The sequence below is a fragment of the Gossypium raimondii genome, chromosome 4 (genome assembly GCF_025698545.1).
Source record: "Gossypium raimondii isolate GPD5lz chromosome 4, ASM2569854v1, whole genome shotgun sequence".
Lineage (NCBI taxonomy): Eukaryota > Viridiplantae > Streptophyta > Magnoliopsida > Malvales > Malvaceae > Gossypium > Gossypium raimondii.
Window position 1 is genome coordinate 2,143,537 of NC_068568.1, and position 12,593 is coordinate 2,156,129.

Consider the following 12,593-nt stretch of genomic DNA (forward strand, 5'->3'; position numbering starts at 1 on the left):
TATCATCTCAATCTTCAAAAAAGATGATATCATCTCAAAACTACTCTAAAGTAAATGACACATCAGTCACTTGGTAGTTGGTATGCACAACCTACAAGATGACCAGATTTCCCCTCCCTCAGACATTCCAACATTCAATGTGAAGGAAACTAGAGAGGGTACCCCACTATATCTGTTTGTGCAGCTTCAGTGAACATCCCATCTCACTTAACAAAAAAAACCTATAGTTCTTAGTACAAAATGATCTTTTATCCAGCTCCTGTATCATACCTGGTCCATGTCCTCACAAGTCAAAACACCAAATATGCAAGGAACACCTGCAGAGTTGATAAATTGCAGCTTCAAATCACAAGGAATAATAAAAATTGAAAAATAGAGGGAATGGGTGACTCCATTTTGATACATGAAAACTTCCAGAAAATCGTTTCCTACAGAAAATATTTTTTTTATCTTTAGGGCATGAGATTGATACAGATCTTAATTGACAACTGCTACATGGAAATTTGTCCTCCTAGTTTGAAAGTAGGGTAATTTTAAACTTTCAAAAAGAAAAAGGTCTCTTGCGCTTTCTAATTGCAAGGGACTTTGACTTTAGGCTTAGGAGATGGAGGAGCTTTTACCTTTGGTGACGGAGGAGTAGTTTTATACGGCGGAGGTTTTGTCTTTGTTCCTCCATTATGGTAATTGTGAAGACCGTGACTATGATCTTTTGTTTTCTTCTTATACAGTGAAACTGAAGCAGCATGCCTCCTTTGCCTCCAATGCTTGCTTTTTCTAGCAATGCAGGTTTCTATACTTGAAGACCACACTAGAAATGCTACTAAAAACATAAATGTGTATCTCCTTAACCCAACACCCTTCATTATTTTTCCCCTTTTTCCTTTTATTTTGGTATCTCTCAAGGTGGAAACAAGAGAAGAAAAAGGGGGGAGAGAGAGAGAGAGAGAGGAGTTTTGCTTGAGTGCCAAAATAATAAGCGATTGCTGGTATTTAAACATGGGGAGGAGTAATTAGGACTATTCACACATGGGGAAACAAAAAAAAAAAACCCTAAGGGTATATAAACTTGGGATAATTGTATGGTGTAGTTCTTTTAATTTTATAAAAGAGTTGAAAAATCACCCTGCATTTTTAATTAATATTTAAAATAAAAATAAATAAGTTTTTAGTTTTCAATTTCAATTGAAAAGTTAAACAATTTCATGGTTAATATACCAAATAAAGTTAAAATATGGTCTAAATTTATGTACCTTTGATACTTTTATTTTTAGGAATTTAATCTCTCTGTTTTTAGATTTTAAAATTTAAATCTAATTGTTGATATCATTAATTTTTTTAAAAAATTACTAGTGTAACATTTAAAAAATAAAGGCTGGGTGGGTTTACCATTGAGGTTGGAAAGTAGTTTTCAATCCAAATCATAATTTCAAATCAAAAATTGTTTCAAACCAAGCATTGATTTTGAATTAAGATTTTAAGTCCAGCCAAAAATCAAAATTTTAATTTTTTACTTTTTGGAAAAGTGTTTTTCAATAAAATTATATTTTATCTCTTCATTAGAACTTTTACTTTACAACATCATGTCTAAAATATACATTTATTTTCTCAAGAGCATTTATGAACAATCATGGTTAATACTATCAAAATTTTAAGAAGTATTTTTTCACTAACACTTTTCAAAAAGCAATTTTCAACCTAAACAAAGAAAATAGTGTTGTAACCAATGGCGAAGTTAAAAAAATTTAGGGTGGTCAAAATTAAGTTGTATAATTTTGACTGAAAATATAATTTTACCATTTTAATAGCTTATAAGTTATATCTTTATAAAGTTTTAATGAATTAAATCAAAATTTTAAAATTACGAGGTTGAAATACGGTTTTATCATATACTTACTTAAAACTTTATAAATTTTAAAGGATTAAAGCATAAATTTATTATTTTAAAGGGTTGGGGCCTCTACCTACCCTGCCTTTACCTTTAGTTATAAAAAAATTTAAATTTAAGAGAATAATTTTAAGAGACTTATCTTTTTAAATCTAAAAATAAAAAAGAAAATCATAAAACAAAAATAAAAAGACTAATTTTATAAAAACTTAAAACATATCTTAACTACTAAATAATAATGGGTTTGGATGGGCGATTGGGTACGGCGCGGTGCGTTTATTTTTTGTCTCACGCTACAGTATTGCTACAGTATCTAACCCCACCGCCATCGCTGTCTTTACACTAACCGCAAATAAACGCATCGCCCATCCAAACTCACCCTTAATATATGTTTAGGGAAATAAATATAATTATTTTTTGGAAAAAAGAAACTGCTTTGATAGTGCATTCACTCTCCCCCTACTTTTCTCTGTATTATAATTACTACATCAACACTTGCATTATTACCCTAATCCCCTTCCTGTGAATTTCTTTATTTTACTGAAAAAGGTGCCACATGTAAAAATGCTGTTCCATCTAACTTATTTATTTTTTATAAATAAAAAAATGATGTGACTATTAACGGAAATATTCCTTCCCTACTCTTACTACAGCTGGTAACCAATACATTTTTTCCCCAAGAAGAACAAAATGGGGACACGTGAATGGGTCTGCATGTTGGGGGCACTGGTTATAGCAGCTTTCTATTCTCCCATGCAACGTTCATGGGCTTCAGTTTAATGCTTAATAAATATATGTTCAGTTTAGGGTATTTATAGGGTGAGCAAGATTGAGAGGGATAGTTTTGAAATTAGAGTCTTGGGTTGCTTTTAATCTCAATTTTAGATTCATATTTCAATCTTATAATAAAAAATATAAACTACAACCACAACAATCACATTTTAAATACTTTTAAGTTCTCATAAAGTCAATTTTGTGATCCATCTTAAGTGTATGTAAATAATTTATATTTAATCCCTTCAAAAATGATAAAATTATAAATTAATGCATAATAAATTTATATTTTGATCTATGCAAAATCTATAATTAAATTCTAGCTCTTGTTAAAAAAATGGATTCAGCTGTGGGAATATGAGTAGAATTATTGTTCCATTTATTACATTTCTATGATTTTATTATTTGTAGTTTTGCTCGGACCAATACCGGAATCAATTATTTTTCATACTCTTATTGGAACCCATACCGGAACCAATACGAAAATACATGAATATTATCTTTTATTTAAAAGGATAAATTTGTAAATTATAATTACATTCCTAGGAGAGTAGTTTGTGAACCAAACGTGATATCGTAATTTTCTGTAATTTTAAGTAATACCTTTCAATATATATCAAAATTCATTAAAATCACAACATGGGAAAACTATGGAAAAAGGATGAGGTTTCTTTTAATATACACAAATTTTATCCTATTAATTTCAGATTTAGTTATTTTATAAAAAGGTATAATTAAAAAAATCAATCATTTCCTAAAATAAACTTACATCATACCCATTTTCACTTTTTCTTCTTTTGTAATTATTTACTTAAACATAGAATTAATATAAAATTAACCATTAAAATTAAAATTAGATATAAAATAGTATATTAACCCTAAAAATATTGATCCTAAAGAAAATTAACAATATATCATTCATCCAATTACAAGATCATCCCATAATATGTGCAAACCTATTGGTTTTAAGTGATTTGTGGGGACCCCAAGATGCTTTCAAGGTATAATATATATATATATATCTAATAAGAGATTATTTAGTATACTACAGAAGTTTTAGACTTTACAAACAGGATCAAGAAGTTGACAAGTGTCACAGTCAGCCTACCAAATACCAACTCATCTAATAATTATCTTCAATTTCTTTTCTTTTCTTTTTTCTCTTTTAATGTTCCTTTTTTAAGGGATAAATATTAAAACTATATGTTAACTTTGATCAAATGCGCAATGTTATTATTTTTAATTTATTTGTTATTATTGTTTGAATATTGTATAACACTTATTTTATTATAATTTTACTACTATTTTAGAGACATTTTCTTGTTAAGTTACACCTATCTTAGTGCTATTTAAATATAAATATTTTTTAATTAGTTGGGAAACATTTATTTTAATATTTTTAGTCTCTTTGATGTATTATATTTTTAAATTTATTTTTATATAAAAAATTTTAATACAAGAAAGTCGAGCTCAAATTTTAACCTTTTATCTGGGTCGAGTTTAGGCAAAACTTTAGGCCCATTTTCGGGCCAAATCGAGCCCAAGCCTAGGACTGAAATTTTGTTATAACCCAACTCAAACCCGCCCCATTATCGCCTCTAGTCCATGCAATAAGATACTTTGATTCTTTAAATATATAATTTTTTAATCAATCTGCTTAGTATATATTCACATGTTTGGATAAAAAAAATTCCATATGTTAGGCAAGGTTTAAATTAGGCATATATATCAGTTTGTTTGCAAGTAAAATATTTTCTGAAAAATGATTTATGGAAAATGATTTACTTTTCTGAAAATGGTTTACTTTTTTGGTGTTTGGATGAATCTGTGTAAAAACAACATATATAGCTAGCAATTATATGTTGTTTTTATGAGTAGAATTATCCAATAAAAGGGTTTCTTTGTGTATCCAATAAAAAAAATCGTGTCAACACAACCCATGATACCAAGAACACGAACAAAGAAGATCTCATGATTCCCTGCAACATAACCAAAAAAAAATGTCAAAACAAAGAAACTTACCCTTCTCTTTGATCTGGAGAAGGGAAGACGGTTTTGGAGAGATTTTTTTTTTTTTGGATAAGTGCAGAAATGAAGCAAATTTAAATTCCTTTTATTTATTTGCTTATTATTATTACTTTATTATTAAATTAATTAGTTTTTTATTATATTTCTTTTTCTTTATTTATCTAAATATTTTAAATACAACTAATAAAAATATGATAAAATTGACCAAAAAATAAACAATATGATTAATTGATTTTAGTTACACATTTTTTAAATTGTTAGGAATTAAATTGTTTTTTTAAAGAGATCAATTCACCCAATATTAAAAATGAAACAAGTAATTTCGTTTAATTATTATGTAATCCTTTTTCTTTTTAAAATTAGAGGGATAAAAGTTTTACAGTGTGATTTATGTCTAAATTTTACAAAATTAAAATATATAAAAAAATCTTTAATATCCTTTTATCTTTTAAAGCTTAGATTGAAAATTAAAGTTCATTTTTGTTAAATACAAACAAATGATGTGACTATTAACAGAAATATCCCTTCCCTACTCTTACTACAGCTGGTAATCAATACATTTTTTTCCAAGAGAGAAAATTTACAATTTTACTGTTATTTAATGCGGAATTAAAATTTAATGTTAAAAAAGGAAAGAACAATATGGGGACACATGAATGGGTCTATCATGTTTTTATCTTTCTTTTCTTGTAAGTTGAAAACTCATTGAAGCAACTGCATTATCAATGTTAAGAAAAGATGGATTACTAATTTTGATTTGCATTATTGTTGCTAGAAAAAGAAAGTATTCCTCATTTTTCATCCTCGAGTCTCACTACATTTTACAGTGTAGGCATTGACCACCCCCCAAGCAAGAACATAAATTTCCATTAGGACAAAGAAGAGGGGAATTGCATAGAACACAGCCCACTACATTTTCAATACAGCTTCAGGTAGTGATACCTTGATGGAAATATTTCTCTTATGCTTTTTCAGGATGTCTAAAAGAACTCTCGTCCAAGACTTCGTAGCTCAATTTTCTAGATCGATGGTGGTCTTTCAGGTGTGCAAACTTTACTTTCTTTCTTCGAAAGTTCATATGTTGGGTCCATAACAGAGACAAAATAAGCAATAAAGTTGAATTATAAAATACCGATGGAATCAAATACAAAGTACAATACAACAAAATCAAGTATAACATCATTTATATTCAATGTTAGAGTAATGAAAGAAAGTTGGTTAGTTGTTAAGCTGTTAAGCAGTTAGTTAGCAGTTAGTTGGTTAAGGAAGTTAACAAACTATAGTTGTTGTATAAATACATGTGTTAGTAATCTACAGAAATACACGTTGATAATATTCATCGTTATCTGTTATTGTATAATTCAACATGGTATCAGAGGTTAACCTCTTCCTGGGATAAAGTTGGTATCGCCGTTTTTTTTCTCATGGATCTTCCGTCGAGTCCATCTACTCACTTTGCAATTCCCACGATGGCGTCTTAGCTCCCAAATAATGTTGTTAATAGTAGGTTTTTCTCAACCAAGAAGGTTAGTGTTCTTCTTGATGATTCTAACTACCTTTTGTGGCGACAACAAGTTTTTTTGGAAGTCAAGGCTTACAAACTGCAGAGTTTTCTTGACTTGAATACCACTCCACCTCCTTCGACAATTCTGGATGATGATGGAGTGCCTCAAGAAAATATCGAATTTACAAGATTTGAGCAGCAAGATAGTGCCCTTGCTTCTTGGCTGTTATCTTCAGTAAGTCCAGCAGTTCTCCCTCATTTAATTGGGTTGGACACAAGTGCACAGATTTGGAATGCTATTGTATCTCTGTATGGAAGCAAATCTACTTCTAGGATGATGTTTTATCGCCGTGCCTTGCACTCACAACGCAAGGGGGATCTTTCTATGCGTGAATTCTTAATGAAGATTAAATCTTTCTGTGATAATTTGGCTGGCTGTGGGGAGGTCATCAGTGATCACGAACATGTCACAGCTATCTTAAATGGACTACCGTCTGAATATGAGTCTATTGTCTTCATCATTGTTGCCAGTCCAACTCTGTATAGTCTTCAGAGTGTCACGACCATGTTGGTTGATGCTGAATCACGACAACAAATAATGGTGGTTGAAGCTCCTAGCTCTGCCAACCTTGTTTCGCAACAATCTGCTGAATCTGTTACTAGTAGGACGACACCACCTTATCAACCGTCTCACTCTCGAGGTCGTGGGCGTGGCCGTTCCTCTGGCACGCGGGTCTAATGTCAACTGTGTAGGAAAATAGGACACCTTGTAGACCATTGTTATCATCGGTTTGATGCATCCTACAAAAGCACTAACTACAGACCTTCACCGCAAGTGAATATGTGTATGTATACACCTCCTATGGTTTCACCTTTACCAAACTGGACATGTCAAGTACCTCCCTCGACTCCCTGGCCGAATCCTTTTACTGGTAACACAGTTCAACAGGTTCCGTCTGTAGTTGTACCTGCCTCTCAGCCGCATGCTTTGGTGGCTACTCCTGACACTGTTGGAGATCCTGCATGGTACCCTGATTCTGGGGCAACTCATCACCTTACTCATTCGGTGGAATCTCTTGGTGACAACTTGTCTAGTCGTGGGCCAGGTAAGGTCTATGTTGGTAATGGTAACTGCCTGCCTGTTTTATGCTCCAGTCAGTCCTCTCTTCTTACTAAGACACGACCGTTTTACATGAAGTCTTTACTATATACTCCTGGAGTAACTAAAAACCTGCTTTCTGTATCTAAGTTCACAAAAGATAATCAGGTAATGTTTGAATTCCTTCGTACACAGTGTCAAGTGCGTGATTTAAAGACTAAGGAGGTACTTCTTCAAGGTTCTGTGCATCATGGTCTGTATAAACTTTATCTCAGAGACACTCCTAAGAATGATCAGTCTATTCGTGCAGCTTGTTGCTTTCAAACTCATACTTCAGTTCCTCTAAATGTATGACATACTAGGCTAGGTCACCCGTGTAAAAACATACTGCTCAAGGCCTTACAACATTGTAATGTTCCTTTTGATAGCAATAAAGATCTGTTTGCATGTGTTGTGTGCCACTTAGGCAAAGAGCACAAACAGTCACTCCACTCAACAGTGTCTCCATATGTTGCGCCATTGCAGCTAGTAGTAGCTGATGTTTGGGGTCCAGCTCCCGTCACCTCCAATGGGTTTCGCTTTTATGTGGCATTCACTGATGCTTATACCAGGTTTACCTGGCTCTATTTTTTGCACAAAAAGTCTGAAGTTGCTACTGTGTTTCCCCATTTTCACAAACAGGTTGAAAGAGTTCTTGGGCTGAAACTACGAACACTGCAAACAGATGGTGGGGGTGAGTTTCAAGTTCTTCGGCACTACCTTGCTCAGCATGGCATTTTGCAGTGATTTTCATGTCCCTACACTTCAGCTCAAAACGGGTTGGTCGAGCGTAAGCATCGACAGATAGTCGAAATCGGGCTCTCCATGCTTGCTCATGCTTCAATGCCGGTGACATATTGGAATGATGCTTTTAGCAGCGCTGCTTATCTCGTTAACCGATTACCCTTTGCACCTTTGGGATACATCTCCCCATATGAGAAACTCTTTCAAGCCAAGCCTGATTATTCATTTCTTAGAACCTTCAGTTGTCTGTGCTTTCCAAACCTTAGGCTATACAATAAATTCAAACTGCAGTTTCGGTCCACCCCTTGTACTTTCCTAGGATATTCCTCTCTTCATAAGGGATATCGGTGTTAAGATAGTAGTGGTCGAATCTACATTTCTAGACATGTAACGTTTTATGAATCCCAGTTTCTTTTCAAAAATCCCTGCCCCCACAATACCACAGTCAAGACACCCTCCCAAACTAGCTCAAAGTTGCTTGTTCTAGCTCCTCGGACACACACCCCTGAGTCACAACCATTAGTTCCTTCCCTTGATTACCCTATCGTGTCTGAGCTCAACTCTCGATCTAATTCACCAGTCTCACCACAAACTACCTCTCCTATATCTTCTAATTTCCCGACTCCCTCCATGCCACATTTACATGTCCCTATAGTTCCATCGTTTTCTCATTACGTCCCACAAAACTCTCATTCCATGGTCATAAGTACTAGAGAGAAGCTGTGCTTGCTGAACTGAATGCACTCATCAGCAACAAGACGTGGAATCTTTGCCCGGCTCCTTTACAGCGTCGAACAATTGGCTGTAAGTGGTTATTCAAAATAAAGAAAAAATCTGATGGCACTGTAGACAGGTACAAAGCTCGTTTGGTAGCTAAGGGCTTCTCTCAGCATGCAGGGACTGATTTTTGAGATACATTTAGTCCAAAGGTAGTGCAAATCCACGATAAGAGCAAAGCTTCTTTGTTGCAATGATGATACATTTAGTCCGATTGGTACAGCAAATCCACGATAAGAGCAAAGGCTTGTTCATTGCAATGATGAAAGGGTGGTCACTCCGACAGGTGGATGTGAATAATGCGTTCTTAAATGGGAAGCTAACTGAAGAGATTTTCATGGATCAACCACCTGGCTTTGAGGTGTACGGTCCCAATGGTCAACCGCTGGTCTGTAAGCTGAATAAAGCTTTGTATGGTTTACGCCAGGCTCCACGTGCATGGTTCCACACACTCAAACAGTTTTTGGTAAGTCAACTGGGGTTTCATGAGTTACAAGATGATCCCTCTTTATTCATTCGTGGAAGGTCTGGTGACAGTCACATGTTCCTTATGGTCTATGTTGATGACATAGTCATCACTGGCAGCTTCAGTAAAGACATTGATGATGTGGTACGTCAACTACATGCTCGATTTGCATTAAAAGACTTGGGACAGCTTATTTTTTTTCTTGGTATTGAAGTTCAGTCCATGTCTCAAGGACTGCTACTTAATCAGCGCAAGTACATTCAAGACACACTACGAAAGGCAGGAATGGAGGGTGCAGCTGCCACACCTACCCTTATGGTTACGTTTCCTAAGCTGATTGCATCTAATGATGGTCAGACGGCTGTCGATGGGCACTTTTACCGTAGTATTATAAGTATGCTATAATATCTATGTATTACGAGACCTGACTTATCCTTCCGTGTTAATAAACTAAGCCAATACATGAATTCGCCTAGTGAGGTTCATTAGAAAGTAGTCAAACGAGTACTTAGATACCTAGTTGGAACTATGGCATATGGGTTGTTCTTCTCCAAAGGACAGTTTAAACTGGTGGGTTACTCAGATGCTAACTGGGCCTCGACAGTTGAAGACAGGCGGTCTACCACAGGTTATGTGATCTACCTAGGGTCAAACCCAATAGCTTGTTGTTCCAAGAAACAAGATGTTGTATCCAGGTCATCTTCAGAAGCTGAATACCACAGCTTAGCAAACTGTGTATCTGAGCTCGTCTGGGTTCAACAGCTACTGGAAGAGATAGGGGTCCATATGGAACAGCCACCAACTATCTGGTGTGATAACACGTCTACAGTGTCTATGTCTGCTAATCCGACGCACCATGCAATAGTTAAGCATGTTGAAATTGACTATCATTTTGTCCGTGAGAAAGTGGTTGATGGATCACTAGAAGTCAACTATGTACCATCAGCCAATCAGATTGTAGATGCCCTTACTAAACCTATTGCCCCCAAGAAGTTTGCAGAGTTTCGTGAAGCACTTCGAGTTACAACAAAAGATATAGTCATTGAGTTTAAGGAAATTAAAAGACCAGGAGAATGTTAGAGTAATGAAAGAAAGTTGGTTAGTTGTTAAGCTGTTAAGCAGTTAGTTAGCAGTTAGTTGGTTAAGGAAGTTAACAAACTATAGTTGTTGTATAAATACATGTGTTAGTCATTGTTATCTGTTATTTTATAATTTAACATTCAAGACTACGCAACTAGCATGAAGCAATTAACTTTAAGAAATTAGAAGATAGAGATTAAGTTTACTCCATGAAAATGTTATAAATTCGCAACAGCTCATGATTCTAGTAAACTAACTTGAGAACAATTCCAAAAAACCAACTTGGTGTTATATTGAGAGTCTAACTAGTAGGATAATGGTACATTCTCATTTAATGCTGAATGAATAATCATCATCATTTGGTGCTCTCTACCCCCGTCTCTCTTTCATTCAAACATATAAATAGCTCACTTATTTTGATCCATTAATGAAATAAGCCTTGAAAAATAAAATCAAATATCAAGAGGGGCAGGGAGCTTACAAAAGGTAATCAAAAACTTTCCATAGCCTTTCCTTTGATACGGAGGAAGGGTAATGATACATGCCAAATTATATGATTCCTCAGAATGCTTTTCTTACATGATCAGACACAAACTACTAACTAAGATATTTGTTTGTGTTAGGAAGTACAGTCTAAAACACAAGTAAGAATGAAATGACAAAAAATGATCAGTAACTACAGAAAACTTTAGCAAATATGCTATGAAATGAATGAGCAATTGAAAGCCCCAAATACACACATATAAACAATAAATTCTACTACTTGAAAGCTCATAATTTGAGGCTACCAAGGCAAGAATTGTTGTATCCACTTCATGCCACATTACTAAATTCCAATAACAAAATATCAGAATGACCACAAACATATAGACACTAGTTGTAAACCTCCACTGCATTAAGTAACAAAAACGCACTAGAAGATACCTTAGAAAGGTATCCAACCATATGGCAACCTCGATCATCACATTCACATAAACATAAAACAGAAACAGATCAACATCATAATAAAGAGTCTTGTGGTCAAGGAATAACTTCGCCAAATAACAAAGATTCTACCCATAAACTTTATTCTGGAATAAATCACATCCCTTCCCTAATAAGTACAAAAATAAACAACCCTTTTCCCATATCAATTTTTTCAAGAACGGTTTTTCAATATCTTAAGCAGTTTTTTAATAACCAAAATGATGGCATACCTTAAGCAGTTTTTTAGAAACAAGAAGAAACGAAAATGATAAAGAAGATGCCATACCTTAAGCCAAGACCCTGCGAAGAGGAAGATTTGAGCGAAACGAAACAGCAGCGTGTAATTTGCCTGAGAAGAAAAGATATGAGACGGACACAGCTAAGGAAAAACGGAAGAGATTATAAAAGATGAAGAAAGGAAGAAGTAAAAGGAGTAAAGTTACTTGGATGAAGAATGAGAAGGGATGAAGAAAGGAAGGAAGAAGGAGAAAGTAACCCGGTGAGAGTTGGAAAATGTCTTACAGAAATAAAATCGATAAGACATTCTCTGTAAACTCATACTCATTTTACCCGTGTTTTGGAGAATGTTTTCCTATATGAATTCATTTTCCAGCAAACAAACACCGAAAAATAAGGAAAATATATTTTTGAGTTAAGATTGTGAAAATTTTTATACCAAAGATGAGCTTTCAAAACAGTGTCTTGTGCAACAAATATATCTGGCAATAAACTGTAAGTTGCTGCTAATGGCCAATATTTTTTTTTAGTATTGAGGGAAAAAAAGACAATTTTAATCTAAAATTATTACAGGTGGAGTTTCAATTCCTTCATGCTCTTGTTCATCTTCTACTGTTTTATTTGATTCTTCATCAGCTTGTGTTTGTTGCTTCATCTCTTTGGCTCTGCCCCATAGCACAATGTATACTCCACATATTATCATTAATCCCCCTATGATACTATTGATTTCCGAGGAAAAAAATAAGAAAGAATTAGAAACTAAAACACCATTTGCAGCTAAGTTATTCGAGTTTGGATGTGAGTGTTGTGTAGGTATAAGATAGCAATTTGATTCAGGTTTATTTCATGTAATTTTGGGATTTAGTTATTTTAAATTTGGGTGTTTTCTGGTTTGAATGTTTTTATGGTTGAGAGTTTGAGTGCTAGTGTTGGGTAAGTATAAAGGTAGAATTTGATTCGGGTTTAGATCATTTAATCTTGGATTTTAATTGTT